This window comes from Coptis chinensis, chromosome 1 (assembly GCF_015680905.1).
Source record: "Coptis chinensis isolate HL-2020 chromosome 1, ASM1568090v1, whole genome shotgun sequence".
Taxonomy (NCBI): Eukaryota; Viridiplantae; Streptophyta; class Magnoliopsida; order Ranunculales; family Ranunculaceae; genus Coptis; species Coptis chinensis.
The window spans coordinates 57,333,425-57,341,002 of record NC_141456.1 but is presented as its reverse complement, the minus strand read 5'-3'; the positions used below and the strand labels follow the sequence as shown (position 1 = coordinate 57,341,002).

Genomic DNA, 7,578 nt, shown 5'->3' with positions numbered 1-7,578 from the left:
GTTCGTCTTAAAAATTAAGGCTACCAAGTATGTTTGAGGTTAAATCAGATCCCGAGCTTAAAACTCTAATTGAATCCCTCACAAAAAGGTAGAGGCCATTTCTCGTACAACAAAAGCCTATCCCGTCATGAATGTAAATTCAAATCCATGTAGTTTACATTTGGAGTCCCGAGCATCCCGACTCCCAATTATCCTATAGCCTATGAACATTCTTGTTCCATTAATAGTGAACCTAACGCCCTTGGAGACAAAATCCCAACTTCGGTTGGAGAAATAACCAACAAGTCACACCTACGGGTACAATAATCAATATGTTAGGCCAACGCTTACGGTTATAACCAAGCTCCACCACAACTAGGGCGAGGATCGGGTAATTATAATAATTATAACAACCAAAGCGCCAACCTCGATAAAGTCAAGCACAAGGTCAATGTAGTTATAATAATTATAATGATAATAGAGGTATCGTTACGGTAAATAATAACTATCACAATCCGTCCATAAATAATCAACGAGATAGTTCCAATCCACACCACCAAATGACTACTACACCCACACAACCGGATCGTCTTGACACCTTCATATAAGTGAGCCAACAACTTTTCCAAACCATGGCTCAATCTAACCAACACATTCTACAATCCGTTAATAATTTAAACCAACAGTTAGCCCAAGAGAAAGCCCAACCAAAAGGCGTGTTTCCAGGCCAAGCGATACCCAACCCTAGAACAACAAACACGACCTTTGAGGTAAACGGTAATACTAGTGCGGAAACTACATCCGTAGGTCAGCTAAATGCCATCACCACTCTCCGCTTAAAGAGTGGTTGATAACAAAGTAACTATGCCTATAGTTACCCCATCGATACTCCTACACCGGATATCGAACTAGATACGAAAATAGAAACTCAAGAACCTACCACTGTAGAGGTACCAGTTAAATAACAACCTAAGAAACAGAAAGCCAAGGTTACACATCAAGTCGAGCCATACGCTAAATATAGAGTGAAACCACCGTTCCCTCAGAAATTAGCCATGCTAACCAGGGATACTAACTTTGAGGAGATTAGGAACGTTTTCAAAAATCTAACGATAAACCTTCCTTTTCTCGAAGCTATAAAAAAGCTACCTAACCACGCTAAGTTTCTTAAGGAGTTGTGCACTACTAGGAGTAAGACCAACATACCTAAAGATGCCTTTCTAACTGAACAGTTCCCAACTTTATTCGAAAATAATGGAATTGTTAAGTACAAGGACCCCGGTCGATCCCCATCGCATACAATGCACCTTAGGAGATTTTCACACGACGACCCGTATTTACTAGACACGGGGGCTAGTGTTAACTTACTCCCGCTTTTATTTGTATAAACAAATAGGTCTAGAGGAGATGCAACCTACTAAAATGACATTGCAATTAGGCGATCGGTCTATTAAGTATCCTAAGGGTGTGGTTGAAAACGTCTTTGGTTAAAGTCCAAAATTTTACTACCCAAATGACTTCGTTATCCTCGACCGCGAAGTCACTAACGACTTTGTACCTATCATTTTAGGGCGTCCCTTCTTGGCTCGCGCCAACGGCTCATAAACTACCGCGATGGTTCGATGTCCTTGTCCTTTGGCCATCTTTTCTCGTTGAGGTAAATGTTTTCAAAACGAGGACCACGATATCGATTCATCTACAAATGGAGAGGTTAGCATGACCGGAAGCTTAGCTCAAGATTACTTCAAAAACATGTTTCGGAGAAACATATTAACAAATTCCTTTCCTTCGAAATTCCGACTTTAACAATGACTCCACGGTAGTAGGCGAAATCGAAGAAGAATTCACCGCAACTCTTTTGCACCGCTTCTTTACCACTTCAGCGAGTCCCCTTGCCAATAACCATTCATCCCTTGATGCTATGGCCGGAAGATGAATTTTTTCAATCTCTATCCCAAAGGACCCTTTTGACCCAACTATTGAGGAATGTCTTGCATATATCAAGATTTCTCGATGATATGGACTTGAGAGCTCTAGGCGAGAATCATTCACCTTCCATCACCAATATTCCCCACCATCCACCTTTTCAAAGGAACCTCGAGTTTGCACTCAATCCTTTAGTTTCTCCCATGTGCTTCATGATTTTTAAATCCACCTAGTAAACAAATACTTCCCAAGGATAAACCACTTGACACCTTCATTTTCAGGACTTGAGGCAGGTCCTAACTACACCATGAATGAGTTTTGTGCTAAACCCACATCCTCATTTTTCCATGCTTTCCTCTAAAACTTATCCCAATCCACCATATCTTCCACAACCATTCACTTTTCCACACTTATTCACTAGAACACCCTCTCGTTCAAAGATGAAACATAAGGTGCATGCTCGGTTATGTTATAGGTCTATCCGACTTCGCTTTCATTCCACTAGGCTGCGTCGTAGGAAATCTTGGTGCTTGATTGTGTTTGGATATGTTTTCTGTGATATTTATTTATGGAACGATCCACAACTATTTCGGTTGTTGATATATGATAAACTGCATATTCATACATATATTTAGATAAAGTCTCGAGTATCTGACTATAAACGACTCAATTTTTGTGTTTGGTGCATTTCCTTTCATTTCCATATATTGGTGAATGCACCATTCAGGTAACCGGGCCCTCCCTATGGAGTGTGTGGCTGTAAGGCCCTCCCTATGGAGTGTGTGGCTATAAGTACCGGATCCTAAGTCCACGTTTCACATAATTCACGTTTTCCACTCTTGCATGTTTTCTTGGTTTTTGAGTCATGTTTCTCTATGGTGTGAATTATGTCCTTACTGCTTATTGTTTTCCTTTATATTAAACCTAATTCATAAAAAGTAAAAAAGTTTAAAGCTATAAAAATAGTAATCCAGCAAGTCTCGGGAATCTGACCTTAAAAGACCCACGTTTTAAAACAAATTTTTACAAACCTGTTTTCAAAAATTTGTTTGGGGGTGGGGTGTTGGTTTTTCCATTCTTCATCACTCAAATTCCTATTCTTACCCCCACCTCGCTCCCTTGTCAAAAAAAAAAAAAAAAAAAAAAAAAAAAGTGGAAGCGGCTTACATGCGACTTCCGTAGACCAAAAAATTTCCAGTTTTTTGCGGGTTGTTCCCGGGTCATTTGCAGCTGTTCCAGAGCGTAGTTTCGAGATGACATCTCCTACAATAATACCGGAACAATCTTTCGAAGATTTGTTCCCAAGCACTACTTATGGTGCTTGGACTCGCGAGGTGATCACACACGTAGGCTGGGAACCGCTTATGGTTCTTGCTAAGCATTTGTTCTTGGACTTGCCATGCCCGCTGAAATACAAGACCCATGGTGCTATTGGGTAGATAATATGCATGTCCGGGAGATAAGGTAAGTTTTTAATTCCATTTAGTGTCTGCTTATGTCCCAAGTAATTTAAGTCTGTTAACCCCATAATGGGTGAAACTCTTATAGAGTTGCATCAGTTTTTATATTAGTATGTTTTAACCTTGTTTTGAAGATGTTCCAGAATTTCACGCGTTTCCATGGTACTTTTCTACCCTCTTTATTTAAATGCTTTGAGGACAAAGCATGCTTCTTGTTTGGGGGTGGGCATAGAAACACGTGTAATTAAGGCATCTGTTAGGATATAGATATGTATAATATGCACTTGTTTTCTAGTTAAAATTTCATAAATTCAAAAATATAAATAAATAAGTTATGCTATACACTTAGGAATATTGGTATTGTTTTCTTTCTCTATGCTCTTAACAATCTAGAAGTCTCAATGAGCTTTTGCATCGAGAATAATTGTTAGAAACTTAGGTTAATATGTAGGTAATAATCTTTGCATCTATCTATAAATATATTACATGAGTATCTATGATTGTTAGCGATAAGTTTCTCAAAGCTAGGCTAGAGTACTTATTCTACAAATCCTGTGAGAATATAGCCTAAAGCCTTATATGAAGCCGAAACATTTGAGAAATGACACAAGGGAGAAGTAAAATCCGGATAGAGAAATCACACGTCCACTTGCTTGATCACTAAACCATATCCTAAGCGAGAATTTAGGCCCTCTTTGGATCGATATAGCCAAATTCAAACCTATGAATTATTTTCCGCTAAGTCGCCCCCCTCGAGCCTTTCTTTAGCCTTTCATAAACCACAAATCCTTTACCACTGTTACAAAAACAAAACAAAATAAAAAAAAAAAAAACCTACCCAATTTAGAATAAGTCCGAGAATAGAATGAGGAAGAAAGAAGAAGAGAAAACCTATGTAAACAAAAATTAGTTAGTTTTTCCTTGAAATAAAGAAAAAGAAGTTTCCATCCAAAGAAAAGAAAAATAAAAATAGAAATAAAATAAAAACTCCAAAAAATAGAATAAAAGGAGTCAAAAGCCAAAGAAAAAAAAATAATATGGCTAAGGATGGAAACAAAGTGTAGAAGCAAAAGTAAATAACAAGGTTTTCTCTAGTTACATAATATGAAGACTCTTTTATCTCAGACTTGTCCGTTTTGAATATCCATTTCCTTCCTTCTTAAACCATCTCCTAATCCCAAACACCTAATAAAGACCTCTAGCTCAATTAGGAATAGGTTAGTGTGATAGTAAGTGGCGGATGTGTTTGATCGACTCGAACTTCCTTTGTGTGTCATTGAGATTGTAAAGGTAAAATGATGCTTGCTAGCACTAGAGTAGCGAAACTTGAGTGGAAACACTATACCATAATAGGCTATTACTAACAGTTAAAAACCGTTACAAAAAATATTTGTAACACTTTTTATCTGTAACAGTTTGGGCGTGGGTAATCTGTTACAAATATTTGTAACGGTTTAAAAGCGTTACAAAACATTATTTTGTAACAGTTTTTTCCGTAACTGAAAATATTTGCTAACGGTTTTCTTTGCTCAATTGTATTACTATTCAGTAACAGTTTTATAAAGTTAATAACGTTTTTTTTGTTACTACTCCTTTCTAACATTAGTAACGGTTTTATAAAATTAGTAACACTTTTTTGTGTTACTCTTTTCTAACATCAGTAACGGTTTTATAAAGTTAGTAACGCTTTTTTGTTATTCTTGATTTATAAAATTTGTAACGGTTAATTTTCTTTTTAGTAACGGTTTTTTGCTTGGCAAGTGTTACTCATTGCAAAACTTACTTTACGGTTTTTCACCATTACAAAACTATTTCATATGTAAAAATAATTTCCCCAAAACCACTCTTTTTTGGGAGACTCATGAACCTCGCATAAAAGATGCCCCCACTTATTCGGTATTCTACAATCGTCCATAACATAAACAAGAAATTAATCTCACAAGTACATCCAATCACATAAACTTTTATTAAAATAACATCACCAAAACATCTTTCATAAATAGGACTTGCCATGAATGAAATACACACTATTTTCCAAATCAATGGGACTTGTCCTTAAACTCAAACTCTCACGTCATTTGTATAGAACTAGCACCTTCAGTAGTTGCAAGAATCAGGGGATGATTTTGGAATGGTATCATCAGAAAAGTCCCTTTCATCCTATACACCAATAGAAATATATAAAATATAAGTCAGGCAGTAGAAAACAAATATGTATAGATATACTTATATCCTATTATTAAGTAGTAGCTCATTATACTCAAACTACAGAATTCAGAAAAGAGAATATGGTAGCAAGTTAGTAGCAATAGAAGCATAATATAGACATGAAAGTTTATGTAATGCCCCAAAACCCTATAACCTTGTAAGACACCTTGACTAAAGACATAAAAATTTCGACAAAGTCTCATCTGTATTTTCAACATTTCATATACATAAATCCTGTCATAACCTGAAAATCAAATAATATATTGATTTGTAGAACTAGCTACTCAAATATATATTGATTCGTAGAACCAGCTACTTAACCATCTCGACCAATGCCAGTTAAGTCAAATAACCAATCCTCGAATCAAAAGGACACTATAAATTATATACACTAGTATACTACATTCCAATGGGGGCATAAGCGGAGTGGGGAAGATTTTTTTTGGGAGGATATGAAATGTCCATCTTACTTAGGTTTCAACAATTTTTATGCTTTCATAGATAGCTTGACTGGATGACCATTCCTTTCCAAGCCTTTTTTTCATTCATTTGCCTTGGCATCTCCTAGCTCAGTTAAAGTAACATATTCATACCTAACAATTTTCCACACGCCACCAGTTTCATTGTCACAGTACATTTGTGGAGAATTTAAAAGAAATAACCTATCTTAATAATTACTAGCAAACCATATTACGTCAATGGAACACCTAGCATTTTGGAAGAAATATAATACTGTGACAACATGGACAGGGACAAGGAGAAAAAAAATATATGAAAGGATTGTGTTTTTGCAATTAAAGATGAATGTAATTGAGTTGATGACGAATTGGAAGAGAAGTAGGCTATAATAGCTACAGGGTAAGGTGAACACCACTATCTGATGAAGTTGGACCACTTCAGGTAAATGAAGTTGCAGAATGACAAAAAAACATAAGCCAAAATCCATTTTTGTCACATCCATATAAATCAGCTAGGTAGTTAAAGGAAGCATTTGAATATTCTCCCCATAACTAAGTATTTAATTAATTAAGCTCGCGGCAAACCAGTACTAGGCTTGTAAATTTGAAACAATTTCTATATGTTATAACACAATGTAAGTAACTTATTCTATTTACCTTGAGTCTTCTGCTGGATCCAGCACTAGTGAGATCTACCAAAGCCACCAAACAAATTTGACAAGGAAATACTAAAGAAAAATACAAACACTCGAGTTCAGTCATGACAATGACGACAAGATAATATTTGTCCAAATAATGACATGTAAGAAAAGATATCTCAAAGTCAGTTTTAACACCATCGATTAGTTTACTTACCACAATCATTTTACTTGGAAAAAACCCATAGAGATATACTAACGATAATAACATATAAACAAATAATAACCACAAAAATGCATTTCCACAAACAATCCAGAGACTCCAAAGAAGAGTTCAAACTGCATAGTATTCATATATTGGTATCCCATCTGCTTATATCTAAACAAAGTAAGTGCTTCTAAATACTCATTGTCAACACAACTCGCAATCATAATCGCCCACGAGATAGAATCCTTAACAATCATTTTATCAAAGAGTTCTGCGTGCGAATCCAGGACTACCACAAGAAACATACATGAATAATAACTTTGTTGGCTAATAGTAAAGTCATCCCATGACCACTTTTGGTCATGTGAGTGTGAACTTGTACACCACCACCAGCAATCGTCATTATATGGGTGCATTCTTTTATAAGATAAGCATACACACCATGTGGTATAGATAGTTTTAGGGCGTCCATAAAGCATAAAATGTGCTCAAGGGCTGAAGTCACCGCCATGTCGTGGATAATATAATAGAGCATACCCATTACATATCGATTAAAGCAACAAACTGAAATAGAGAACTAACAACTCCCAAAACAATTAATTTTGATGCCCGATTGTTATGTAAAAAGTAAATATCATAAGCCCTAAAATCATATCCCTTGTAGAGAAGATAGTAGTTTAAACTCAAAGAACACGCACAAA

General features: G+C 36.1%; 1 long non-coding RNA gene across 1 annotated transcript; it reads right to left on the bottom strand.

Annotated features, from left to right (window-relative positions):
• Positions 1-5,308: 5,308 nt before the first annotated feature.
• LOC147524668 (uncharacterized) lies at positions 5,309-7,087 on the bottom strand. The gene is made up of 2 exons (XR_015197066.1): positions 6,689-7,087; positions 5,309-5,525 (listed from the first exon to the last, which is right to left on the bottom strand). It is a non-coding gene; the product is annotated as an uncharacterized LOC147524668 (long non-coding RNA).
• Between the last annotated feature and the right edge of the window lie 491 nt (positions 7,088-7,578).